Raw genomic sequence first — 14,335 nt, 5'->3', positions numbered from 1 at the left:
CAGGGGGTATCTATCCTGGGGGGTACAACCTGGCCACTCTGCATACACCTCTCTCACTCTCAACTCCATGGCAACTGCATACACCTCTCACCCTCAACTCCATGGCAACTGCATACACCTCTCACCCTCAACTCCATGGCAACTGCATACACCTCTCACCCTGAACTGCATGGCAACTGCATACATCTCTCACCCTAAACTCCATGGCAACTGCATACACCTCTCACCCTCAACTCCATGGCAACTGCATACACCTCTCTCACTCTCAGCTCCATGGCAACTGCATACACCTCTCACCCTCAACTCCATGGCAACTGCATACACCTCTCACCCTCAACTCCATGGCAACTGCATACACCTCTCACCCTCAACTCCATGGCAACTGCATGCACCTCGCTCCCTCTCAACTCCAACGCAACCTGCTCCACAAAGCTGCCACAGTGCTAGAACCATCACTACAGTAAATGACAGTCTTTTCTAAGAATTGTTTGTGGACCTTGCTAATTACAGTAGTGGATATTGTTCCTTCAATAATTAACCAAAAACTATATTTTCTAACATTTCAAAAATGTGAAGGAATGAATATACCCTTTTTGACAAAAGAGTAAGTTTAATGAAGGAGAAACATGCAAGCTCCTGTTTTGAAAGTCTATCGATATGTCTGAGAATTTGTTTGACGCTTCATATTAACAAACTTATCTCAGTGACACTAATTAACAGAACCCCGATATCGTAACTCTCCTGCAGTTTGTGACAACTCCATGGAACAGGGTCCAAGTCAAATCTAATCCTCCATTTGTACTAGCAGGGAAGAGTCCATATACAAAACTGAACACTCTTTCTTCTATGAAAGCATGGTACACCAAAAAGTCAAGTCCAACAGAGTAATGCATCTTGACTCCATTCCCTTCCATACGACACAGCTGTGTGACAGACAGACAGACAGACAGACAGACACCCACCTTCCTTCTCCTTCTCAGTCCGGTGCAAACTCTTGTACATCTGTCGGTACCATGCGTGTTGGTTCTCTTCGTCAATGTTCTGCAAATATAGCTCTCGTTATTTAGATCCATTCATTATGATTGATTGATTGATTGATTGAAAGAGTATGGTTTTCCGCCGCTCTTAGCAATATTCCAGCAATATCATGGCAGGGGACACCAGAAATGGGCTTCGTACATTGTACCCATGTGGGGAATCGAACCTGGGCCTTTGGCACGACGAACGAACTCTTTAACCACTAGGCTTCCAAAAACTTCACTAAATCGCAAAAACACATCTTGGATAAAAAAAAATTATGAGAACTTCGTATCAATTAAGTGGTAGAAAGACTAGATTCCTAGCTCACAAAGTATATATGATGGCCACATCAGTTGAGAAACTACATGAAACAAAGTCTGACATATACAATATACCAAATTCATTTTTGCAAACAAATCCCGAGCTGATAAAAACCCATGATTGCGAAAACAAGATTTAACTTGATTCCGATGTCTATCAAACCATTCTAAAAAAGTGGCACACCCTCTGATCGAAAAATCTGATTCTGTCAAAAAGTATAATCCATATGATCTCATGCAAAACCATTCCTTCCTTGGCAAACAAATCACAATGCCAGTATAAACAGTAGTGCATAAAAAAGCTGTAAGTTGATTTCAATGTCTCCCAAACCTTTCTGAAGGCAAGAGGCACACCCTCTTGATCTAAGGGACCGATTCCATCATATTTCTTGGGTCGATGCTCAACAGTTTTGGTGGTCGTTGTTTCCTCCGTAGTAGGCTGGCCATAGTAGGTGTCTGTGTGGACCTGGTCGCCGTCAACAACGTCTTTCTTGCCCAGGTACACAGCACCCTTTGGAATCTGTCCCTCTGGAGAAAAAACAAGCTTTACTGACATCGACTGTAGTGCCCATTATCATCATAATTATTAACTGTTTTGAAACTGATGAAAATGAAGTCTTCAGGTCTTAGGAAGTCTCAAAAGAAGTAAAATGATTTTGCACAACAAATTATGAAATTAATGCAAGTAGTTTCTAGGTCAAGTTGAGAAGCGTAAAAACTTAAAGAAGAAATATAAACAAAACCGATTGCACAGAAACATCAGAATTAAATGAAAAAGATCAGAACTGACAAAAAGTTTAACCAATGCCCAGAAATAACTACTAACTAAAGCAGCTAGCAGGAAGCGAATGTGACAAGAAAAGTTGTGTGATCACAGCAAATTGTTGAAGAAAACAAAGAAAAATTGTGATTGTTTTATACCCAAACCAAGGACAATAAACATAAAAATAACCTAGTCCTAACATGCTCTTAATAAGATTATCACAATATACAATATACAGCACATTTCTCTACCTCCAAACCCATGATACACATGATAAAATATACATTCTCCACAACACTGAATTAGTGGTTCATACATATTTATCTAATATGAAGGTATTCTGGATCCAGAAATAAAACCAGACATGAATTTCTTTTAAATACTTCTACAAATTTAACATTTAAAAATTGTGTAAAAATGAGAAGAGATGTCATTCTTTTTTTTTAATTTTGAATACAGAAAGCAAATTTAAATCAATTAAATTTTCATAATACATCTGACAAAGTAAACATGTTTCACAAGTGAATATTTTTCACCAACTGTTCAGGCATGGTTGTGCAGCACTCGGTTGTGTTAATGAAATACACGTGAATCTGAAATTGTTTCAAAAGGCTGAAAAAACACTTCGATGATTGCCTAAAATGTAAAATTTAGTACAATTCAGAAGCACTGTTTCATATTTTCATTATTTTTCAAAGTAAATGAGGCATGCTGGAAAACTTGAAATAAAAAGTACAAATATCAAATGATTGTCATTGGAACACAGACACAATATGATGATTATGAAGGTTAAAACAGCATGAACACACAAGGAGACTTCTTGAAAGAAAATATTGCTTGGAAAAAACTGTCACGATACAATGATATTCATCTTTATGAAACATCATCACCTTTATAGGGCAATCAGTTCTAGACAAATTTGTTAACAGTATCAACTACAAGCAACATCATTCCCTCAAGAGTAGTCTCCCCTTGACCAAAGACAGAGCATCAATGATGACAAAGGTTGTAAATAACACTGAAAAAAGATGATGATGATGATGTTATTATAGAATTCAAGATTGAACCTCAAATTGTTAGCTGGTCTGCTTGGGGAAAACTTATTATTTCAGCACAAGATTCAGAAACTCCATTCCAAACTCCAAAATATAAGTATCAACTCAAAATGATACAACTTAAAATCATTTAGAATTTTTCCATCTGTTTGCATGTAATAAACAAAATGATTTGGAAATGTATTTTTTCATTTAAATGAAAGAAAATACCAATAACAACTTTGTGGTCAATAGTTGTGGTCAATTACAGTACAATACTGTGACTATAGTGCAAGCAATGCGTGAAGCGATCTACTGGTCCAATATGTCCAGAGTAGCTGATAGTCTTACCCGAGTCCACCATAATTGGTTTGTCTAGTAATTTCTCATCAAGATTTTCAAGTTCTGAAAAAACATGGATGATCAACAACTACTGCTCTCTCAAACTGTACACATCCTTTTCCTCTGGGTAAAGGTATTCACTTTTTCTTTCTTCTGGCCAAAACATTTTTGAAAAAAAACACATTTTCTCACACCTACAGAGCTTGTAACTATCTACATTTTTATCTGTGTGTATACAAATCTGTATTTGATTTTAAAAAAAAATTAAATCCCTTTTAAGTTATATTTTCAAAACCGTTTTTTTTTTTGTAAATATATTTTTCAAATTTGTTATGCCCTCATCAGGGGCCACTTGCACAAAGCGATCTTAGCGCTAAGACTCTTATAAGCCTATGTTAAAGTATGGAAGTTACAATCATCTTAGCGATAAGATCGCTTTGTGCAAGTGGGCCCTGAAGATTATTTTCAAAACAAATTTCCATCCCACATTTGTAAACATTTACAACCACATAGCCAGTTCTAGGACAATACATTCTGGTCAACAATATCCAAAGCATACGTGATGCTACCAGGCCTACTCTCTGTTACTGAGAAGTGCGTTGAGTCACCAGACAGGATAGATATGTGGCTATATACTGTGAAACCAAACCCATCACAGGTAGTAAGAGGGAGGTCAAAATGCAAAATGAACGTAAGTCAAACAACATTCTGTCCCCCTCATGCACTAGGAGGCTGAAGAAGAAGGTACCTGTCTTCAAGGTTTTTATTCGACGTTTTGGTTTGAAAACCTCATCGGGCAAATCATTGTCCAATTTGTTTTCCAAATACACACGGGCTACAAGATTATACACAAAAGCTTCAGTTGTTTGTCCTCTATATATGATCAAGCTGAAATATTCATCTCAATTAACTTAAATGTTTTGTTTTGCATTGTATGGAGCTACAGGTTTGCAATTAAGTCATTGAAGTTTTAGATTCAAATTTTGTAAGATTGTCTAGCCAGTTCAGGAACTAAATATATGTAAAGTATATACAACAACAATAAGATTGATGATTCAGTAAATGAAATTACAGAATCTTTGATGAATACAGAATTAAATCATAAGAAATAAACTTTAAATTGAAATTGGGAAAATATTCACGACGCATGAGTTAACATTTATAAACAAGAATGGCCGACCAACTCACCTCGACTCTTCTGCAACAAGGTGATATAGGGGCTCTGTGTTGGGGGTAATCTTAGGTCATCTTTGCTGTCACCTAGTGCACTACTGCTATCTACGTTGCCGTTCATATGAGCCGTGTCTGCTATTGAAAGTCCTGATACTGAGTTTGTTGGGACACTACTGGACGGAACGGACGAAGGCGTTACGGATATATCACTTGCCACTCGTACGTCAAGTTCCGGTCTACTCCGTTCTTCGGGTTTCCATGAAAAACTGGGCGGTTCCGATGTGGCTGAAGGAGGGTTGGAGTACTGGAATAGACATGGTAAACAGTGACAATAACTTTTCTGGAGATCGCCAAGCAGAGGAGGGCAACTGTTTGTGTCATGATTTAATCTTAACCAATCAAAGCCTAGACTGGAAGCAGTCTCAATAAAATGTAACAAATCCAAAATAATATTAAAAATTTCTTTTTCCAGAATTCTTTTTCCATAAACTCTATTTTATAACATTTGTTAACAATGTTTCAAATCTGATGTATTTTGTTCATTTTGTGTGTTTACTCTTTTAAAGTTTCTTGAGGCAATATCAACATGACACCATCATAAAAAAAACTCTCCAGAAAGCCACATTCAAACATGTACACATTATACAATGGAAATCCAAAATTCACATAGTGTAATGAAAGAGAAAATCAGTAACACATGTGATGGAAAAAAAACTCAACCCAAAATAGTCTGATACTTTACAAGTTAAAATAATGCCAAATGTTTACATAGTGTGTTTACTTAATTTTTCTAAAAACATGTCCTGATGAAGGTAGCTCCAAGTTTAGAACATGGTTATAATCCTGCCCAGCTGGCTACATGTGTTGTAAGCCGATCACTGTCTCCTTCACTAGTCCTTCTCAAGGTTCTAATGTTAATAAAACTCCATTCACATTTAACCATATTATTAACAAAACCATAAAACAACACGATGGCTTACTGCAATAATTTGTTTTTTAAAATGAGTGATATGGGTTTTATACCACTATAAACAGTATTTCAGTTATATCACAGCATATCAAGTTGACAGGGAGGAAAGCCTGAAGTGATGCAAGTGTTGGTGGGTTACTACTTTGGTGAATCCCTGTTGCAAGACCGAGGATCATAATCAGGGAACATCAGGGATTCAAACATATGATCAGCAGATCAACTGTGTCAAAAGCCAGCACCTCTGCACAACCAACTACAGAGTCTTCGACAACTGGGGCATCCATGCCCCTCAAACATTTGAAACACACATAAAATATGCACAGATTTGACAAGTGAAAAGAAGCACCCATAAAATCTTAACTTTTCTCCACCTCTAATCCTATTTTTCTGGAACCAGTCTCCCCCTCAACTTGTATGACTACCAAGTTATACCCTAGCAGTGGCCCACCCTGTCAGTGGCCCACCCTGGCAGTGTCCCACCCTGGCAGTGTCCCACCCTGTCAATGGCCCACCCTGGCAGTGGCCCACCCTGGCGGTCGCCCACCCTGGCAGTGGCCAACCCTGACAGTGGCCCACCCTAGCAGTGGCCAACCCTGTCAATGGCCCACCCTGTCAATGGCCCACCCTGGCACTGGCCCACCCTGTCAATGGAAAGACTTCTCAGTCTAACAAGCTTATCTCCACTGGGTGTCTCCACTGCTCACCTGTTTTGGCTTAGGCGATATAGGTTTAGATGTGTCTAGCTTCACAGGTTTGAATTCTTTCCTGGCGCGAGCCGGACTGCCCCCAGGTGTCCAGACAGGGGCGATATGTTTTAGACTGGAGTCTTCCCGCTGTCCTTCCGATCTGGGCGGTGTCACATCAGCTCGGAATTTGGACGGTTGAAGTCCAGGTGTCCAAACACCTGAAAAAGAAAAGATTGTCACTGAGTTCTCTCTTGATTTTTTCTCTGCATATTGTGAGTGAGTGAGTTGGGTTTAACGCTGCTTATAACAGAATTCCAGTTATATCGCAGCATGTCAGCTTAATGTGGGAGGAAAGCCAGAAGTGATGCGGGTCTCAGACGTTTACCACTTCGGTCAAACCCACGAGCACGGGTATGGTGCTGACAAACATAGAAACATAATCGGGGCGAACCGGGTTTCAAACCCACCATCATAGGTTTCTGGCGTGCCTAAGCGACGCAACTCTGTACAGCGAATCGCGGCGCCTTAGACGACTGGGCCACCTGTGCCCCCCTGCATATTGTAATTGAGGTCACAGAGTATTAGTATACCATATCATGTTTCCTATAGTTCCAGTATAAAGAAGAGCCATTTGTGTACTTAGTCCAATATTAAGGTGATGAGTGTGGTGACCATTATGCTGACAAAATGATGTGACAATTGGTATACGTATTCCATAATGACTGAACTACAAGCCAGTACTACTCCTGCACTCATCAAGATTAATCAAATTCTGATTTTCTTTAAAAAGAAATGTGTTGTCAGTTTCTACCAAATATTCCCACCATTGATAAATGTTGGGAGACTAACCTGCTTTAGATGATGATGGAGACGACCCTGATCTTTGATGGGAAATACCTGGTTGTGTTGGAGCTTGCTGTTTTTCTGTGAACATATTGATATTATATGGCAGACCACAAGATACATGGCAGAAGGGGTGGTGGTGCTCCATGTACTTTACACGACACTGGATCAGCAACATTCACCAATCTCTTTATCAGTAATTACCAAAAATGAAAATGAACTGAAGAAAGACAGTTGTTTGTATCATTGACAAGTGAAATATTGGATGATAACTGACTTCGATCCATTTCCTTTGTCTCTAGTATAATTCTCAAATTTGACATACTAGTATATATGTTTGTGACATACCCCTATAGGAGACCCACCCACCATGAGATCCACCTCTCTAAAGACATACCCCTATAGGAGACCACGCACCATGAGACCCACCTCTCTAAAGACATACCCCTATAGAAGACCACCCACAACGAGAACCTCTCTAAAGACATACCCCTATAGGAGACCACCCACAATGAGTACCACCTCTCTAAAGACATACCCCTATAGAAGACCACCCACAACGAGAACCACCTCTCTAAAGACATACCCCTATAGGAGACCACCCACCACAAGATAAACCTCTCTAAAGACATACCCCTATAGAAGACCACCCGATATAAGATCTACCTCTCTTAATACATACCCCTATAGAAGACCACCCACCAGGAGATCCACCTCTCTAAAGACATACCCCTATAGAAGACCACCCACAATGACAACCACCTCTCTAAAGACATACCCCTATAGAAAACCACCCACAACGAGAACCACCTCTCTAAAGACATATCCCTATAGAAGACCACCCACCACAAGATAAACCTCTCTAAAGACATACCCCTATAGAAGACCACCCGATATAAGATCTATCTCTCTTAATACATACCCCTCTAGAAGACCACCCACCAGGAGATCCACCTCTCTAAAGACATACCCCTATAGAAGACCACCCACAACGAGAACCACCTCTCTAAAGACATACCCCTATAGAAGACCACCCATCATTAGATCTACCTCTCTAAAGACATACCCCTATAGAAGACCACCCATCATAAGATCTACCTCTCTAAAGACATACCCCTTTAGGTGACCTACCCACCAGGAGATCCACCTCTCTAAAGACATACCCCTATAGAAGACCACCCACCACAAGATAAACCTCTCTAAAGACATACCCCTATAGAAGACCACCCGATATAAGATCTATCTCTCTTAATACATACCCCTATAGAAGACCACCACGCAGGAGATCCACCTCTCTAAAGACATCCCCCTATAGAAGACCACCCATCATTAGATCTACCTCTCTAAAGACATACCCCTATAGAAGACCCACCCACAACGAGAACCACCTCTCTAAAGACATACCCCTATAGAAGACCACCCATCATTAGATCTACCTCTCTAAAGACATACCCCTTTAGGTGACCTACCCACCAGGAGATCCACCTCTCTAAAGACATACCCCTATAGAAGACCACCCACCACAAGATAAACCTCTCTAAAGACATACCCCTATAGAAGACCACCCGATATAAGATCTATCTCTCTTAATACATACCCCTATAGAAGACCACCCACCAGGAGATCCACCTCTCTAAAGACATACCCCTATAGAAGACCACCCACAACGAGAACCACCTCTCTAAAGACATACCCCTATAGAAGACCACCCATCATTAGATCTACCTCTCTAAAGACATACCCCTATAGAAGACCACCCACAACGAGAACCACCTCTCTAAAGACATACCCCTATAGAAGACCACCCACAACGAGAACCACCTCTCTAAAGACATACCCCTATAGAAGACCACCCATCATTAGATCTACCTCTCTAAAGACATACCCCTATAGAAGACCACCCACAACGAGAACCACCTCTCTAAAGACATACCCCTATAGAAGACCACCCACAACGAGAACCACCTCTCTAAAGACATACCCCTATAGAAGACCACCCATCATTAGATCTACCTCTCTAAAGACATACCCCTATAGAAGACCACCCACAACGAGAACCACCTCTCTAAAGACATACCCCTATAGAAGACCACCCACAACGAGAACCACCTCTCTAAAGACATACCCCTATAGAAGACCACCCACAACGAGAACCACCTCTCTAAAGACATACCCCTATAGAAGACCACCCACAACGAGAACCACCTCTCTAAAGACATACCCCTATAGAAGACCACCCATCATTAGATCTACCTCTCTAAAGACATACCCCTATAGAAGACCACCCACAACGAGAACCACCTCTCTAAAGACATACCCCTATAGAAGACCACCCACAACGAGAACCACCTCTCTAAAGACATACCCCTATAGAAGACCACCCACAACGAGAACCACCTCTCTAAAGACATACCCCTATAGAAGACCACCCACAACGAGAACCACCTCTCTAAAGACATACCCCTATAGAAGACCACCCATCATTAGATCTACCTCTCTAAAGACATACCCCTATAGAAGACCACCCACAACGAGAACTACCTCTCTAAAGACATACCCCTATAGAAGACCACCCACAACGAGAACCACCTCTCTAAAGACATACCCCTATAGAAGACCACCCATCATTAGATCTACCTCTCTAAAGACATACCCCTATAGAAGACCACCCACAACGAGAACCACCTCTCTAAAGACATACCCCTATAGAAGACCACCCACAACGAGAACCACCTCTCTAAAGACATACCCCTATAGAAGACCACCCATCATTAGATCTACCTCTCTAAAGACATACCCCTATAGAAGACCACCCACAACGAGAACCACCTCTCTAAAGACATACCCCTATAGAAGACCACCCACAACGAGAACCACCTCTCTAAAGACATACCCCTATAGAAGACCACCCATCATAAGATCTACCTCTCTAAAGACATACCCCTTTAGGTGACCTACCCACCAGGAGATCCACCTCTCTAAAGACATACCCCTATAGAAGACCACCCACAACGAGAACCACCTCTCTAAAGACATACCCCTATAGAAGACCACCCATCATTAGATCTACCTCTCTAAAGACATACCCCTATAGGAGACCCACCCACCATTAGATCTACCTCTCTAAAGACATACCCCTATAGAAGACCACCCACAACGAGAACCACCTCTCTAAAGACATACCCCTATAGGAGACCCACCCACCATGAGACCCACCTGAGTAGGATGTGTTGATGGACTGTGAAGCAGGACTACTGAAAGATTCTTCTGAAACAGAAATACAACTGTCATCACTCACTGCCATCACTGGTAACCCAAACACATCAACAGATTCAGCAAAACCACAAAAACATCACAAAGCAATAACAGTTTGAATCACAAAACCAAACTAATCACATACTTTTAACTGAAAGCATGACACGCAATAAGCAATTGGTCAATTCCTCATCCTGCTCACACAAATGAATCTTGGTAACATTTGGGTCTGGTCCAGTTTACCAATGGTCCAACATTAATGATGGTTTCCTACAAGATTCGCAGGTTGAACCTACCCAACCTGCTGACAAGGCAAATCAACAACACACAATAAGCTAAAACCATATCTTTCAGAAACCATTTTATCCAAAGTGCAAAGAAAACAGACCTACCAAACTGAACAAAACCATCCATCTTCCAAGCAGGCATTTGTTGAAAATATAACTATTCTTTCAGTCACCTAGCTCCTTGCTCCAAACCTACATATTTTCCTATCATATTCCTCTGAATTAAAACCTTTCCCAGATAAGGCGCCAAGGTTTAAGATGTGCACTAAAGCCCAGATTAGATACATCAGGCAGTATAGGGAGACCTGTTCCCCATTCACCAGCGGTTCAGTCACAAATACAGCATCAAACCACACCACTATCAATGTGTGGTGGTGAAATAAGATTAGGAAATAAATAACTCCAACATGAAAAATACCAGACTCAATGTGTGATTACAGAAAAACAGAACGGATATTCTCGAGCTTGTTCTCATTATTAGAATAGAATTCTTTTGAATTTTGTTTTAGAAGTTTCAATAGCCAACCAGATAAACATCTTTCTCTTTTCAAGAAATTCACAAATTTGCGAACAAGTTCATTACACATACTATGGTTGATAAAAGTTCACTAAAAACCCAAGAAGTGAAACTTAAATTCAATTTCTAACCCAAACAAAAAGGGCAAAAGACATATTTATTTCACATGAAGATCATTAATATTTCACATTTTACATTTTAATTTTATCCCTAACTAAACTTTTTTTATACTTGTGTGTAAAAGGGTTAGGTTTCCCTGAACAAATTTCATTGATCCGAAAATCAAAATATGAAATATTTCCAACAAAACAGAGTGACCCTGAACATGAATTGTTCATCCAATAATCACAGTAACCATCACAGAAACCTCTCCAGCAGTTTACTATGTACATCTACTGTAACACAGTCTTACCAACTCTCCTCAGAGTACAGCTAACGTGACTGCCGTTGGTTACACTTCGCATGTACCACTTGCTGACCTTTACACAGTGGTATGTCATTACATTGATGGACGTAATCAAATACAAATTGTCTGTGGGAGTCAACAATGCAATCAGGATAGTAGGGGCATTATCAATATTGACAATACATAGTAATAAAGCATAAAGGTCAAATGTAAGTATGCCGACAATCAAGCTATATTCTAGCCCTCGTGGGCTCATCACAGTCTGTGTTGAACAATCCTGGAGGGAAAGCAACCAGGGCCCACTTGCACAAAGCGATCTTAGCACTAAGATGATCGTGACGCCCATACTTTAACATGGGCTTACAATAGTCTTAGTGCTAAGATCACTTTGTGCAAGTGGGCCCAGGTCTTCTTACACTGTACACATACAAGATGTAGTAATGAGTAGGTATGGCTTAAAACGTCAAGCAATATGTCAGTCACATTCAATCATGGCTAGGGATACCAATGTAGGAACTGAACTAGGTCGGTGGAGTGACAACAAGCACCTTATCTACCTGGCTACCTACAGTGCCAATTTCACGTCATAGCAGCAGACAATAAAGAGTCTTGGAGTCAAGATAGCTTCAGCATAATCAGTCCTGAACATGACAGTCGGTGGTATAAAATGTAATCAGAGAGTGAGTGAGTGAGTGAGTATGGTTTTAGGCCGCTTTTAGCAATATTCCAGCAATATCACGGCGGGGGACGCCTTAAATGGGCTTCACACATTGTACCCATGTTGGAAATCGAATCCGAGTCTTCAGTGTGACGAGCAAACGCTTTAACCACTCGGCTACCCGACCTCCCCAAAATGTAAGCTTACAAGCGTGTCCTTGATACAGTGAGTCATGGCTGAGTTGGGCTGACCTCATGGCCAACTATCCCAAAAGTGGTCCTACTTTGTACCCATTGTGAACAGCCAATCCCCAATATACCATCACAAGAAGGGAGTACTGTCACCTCCAGTCAATAGACGTAAATATCTGCAGAGTAATCTCCACTGATGTCCATGTTACACCAGTGAAGCAGTTTTATATCCACAGGTTTGAGATTAGGCTTAAAGGCAGCGGAATTCTCCTCAAACCACATAATTACACATGTACCCGAAAACTGAATTCTGAGTGAGTGTGTTGGATTTTACACCGCTTTAAGCAATAATCCAGCAACATCACGGGGGCACCTGAAATGGGCTTCACACATTGTACCCATGTGGGGAATCTAACCCGGCCTTCAGCATAATGAGTGAATGCTTTAACCACAAGACTACCCAACCACCCCTAACTGAATTATAAAACCACACAAATTTACGATGACCTGAAAATTAGCTTTTCTTATAATTTTCCATAAATCATCTGAAATTATGAGTTATGACAAAGTACTATAAACGCTGGGTAAATATTCCTACAAATTAAGAAAATTATTAATGCAACACTTAATAGTATGGACAGAGGAAGAAATTACCCAAAATAAAGAAAAAATTATTTGCTCCGTGCCCACCCCACAAGTCCAACAAGAGTGAAAACAATGAGTAATGGTCATCAAAGATGACAGACCTAAATAAGCATAAGTCATCACAAAGTTTAAACTCTAGTTCTCTCACATTCATGTAGACAAAAAATGATCACTTCATTCAATACTAACTAACCACATATAAAGAACACATCTATGTCTACAATACCAACTAGGGAGGGAGAATGTGGAATTATGCATTTCACTGGTCTGCCATTTATAGGTGAATATTACATCGTGATATTAGTTTCCATTATAAATATGTATTTTCATTCAATGCTCCTTGATAAACACCGATGTTACACGTAAACTACAACATTAAATGCTCCTTGATAAACACCGATGTTACACATAAACTACAACATAAACATACGTTATAGACAACATTCATAAGTTACACTTTATGTGAGATTTTGATTAGAATGTGCTTGTCAAGAACTTCTTCCAGTTTACAGTTAGGCATGTCTACATTTAATTGTTATCGTGTTATGGCAACAATATTCTACATGTTAATAAGCAAGATAAATATCTTTAAACTCATTTCCATAAGCATGGGTTTGGGTATCATCACTTATTGTCTATTTTAGCAAAAAACGTATCTTTGCAACAAATATTCTAAGCTCACTTTTTTCTTTTCAAAATCATGCATCTTAATATCCTTACAAGCCTTAAGCTTCTACATGCAGGATTTGCATAGGAAGCCCTTTTCAATATATCTTCAAGTCCAAAATGTAGATGCTTTTTTCATCATGTATATAAAGCAATGTCCAAATATCCACTTGGCATGTTGCAAACTCATGCAACTAGCACCAGTAGGTGGGAACATCATACTATTGGTAATGCCACAACACTGAAGTCTACAGGATATCAATACATTTCCAGTGAACGATGACACTTATGGTGATGATGATACTGGTGTGAAATGGGAGAATGTTCGATGACAATATGAATGGAAACAATTTTTTTCTGGATGCGATATTTTCAGTTGGTAAAATATTATAAATAAAAATAAGAAGAATGATTTTAATGGATACCAATATTTTTAAAAACAACATATTACGGGTTAAAATATCAAATGTGGTAGCCCCAAAAACAAATCATACATTTTTAAAACGAATGTTACGTGTCAGTGATGTGTTTGTGTGTCGTTAGTTCCATGCAACTACGT

General features: G+C 39.9%; 1 pseudogene; it reads right to left on the bottom strand.

The window, feature by feature from the left end:
• The window catches only part of LOC139468289 (uncharacterized), a 187,658-nt pseudogene that overhangs the window by 68,421 nt on the left and 104,902 nt on the right, over positions 1-14,335 (bottom strand).

Source organism: Haliotis cracherodii, unplaced genomic scaffold (genome assembly GCF_022045235.1).
Source record: "Haliotis cracherodii isolate W230 unplaced genomic scaffold, xgHalCrac1.p SCAF_2, whole genome shotgun sequence".
In the NCBI taxonomy this organism is placed as follows: domain Eukaryota; kingdom Metazoa; phylum Mollusca; class Gastropoda; order Lepetellida; family Haliotidae; genus Haliotis; species Haliotis cracherodii.
This window is presented reverse-complemented; position numbering and strand designations above follow the sequence as displayed.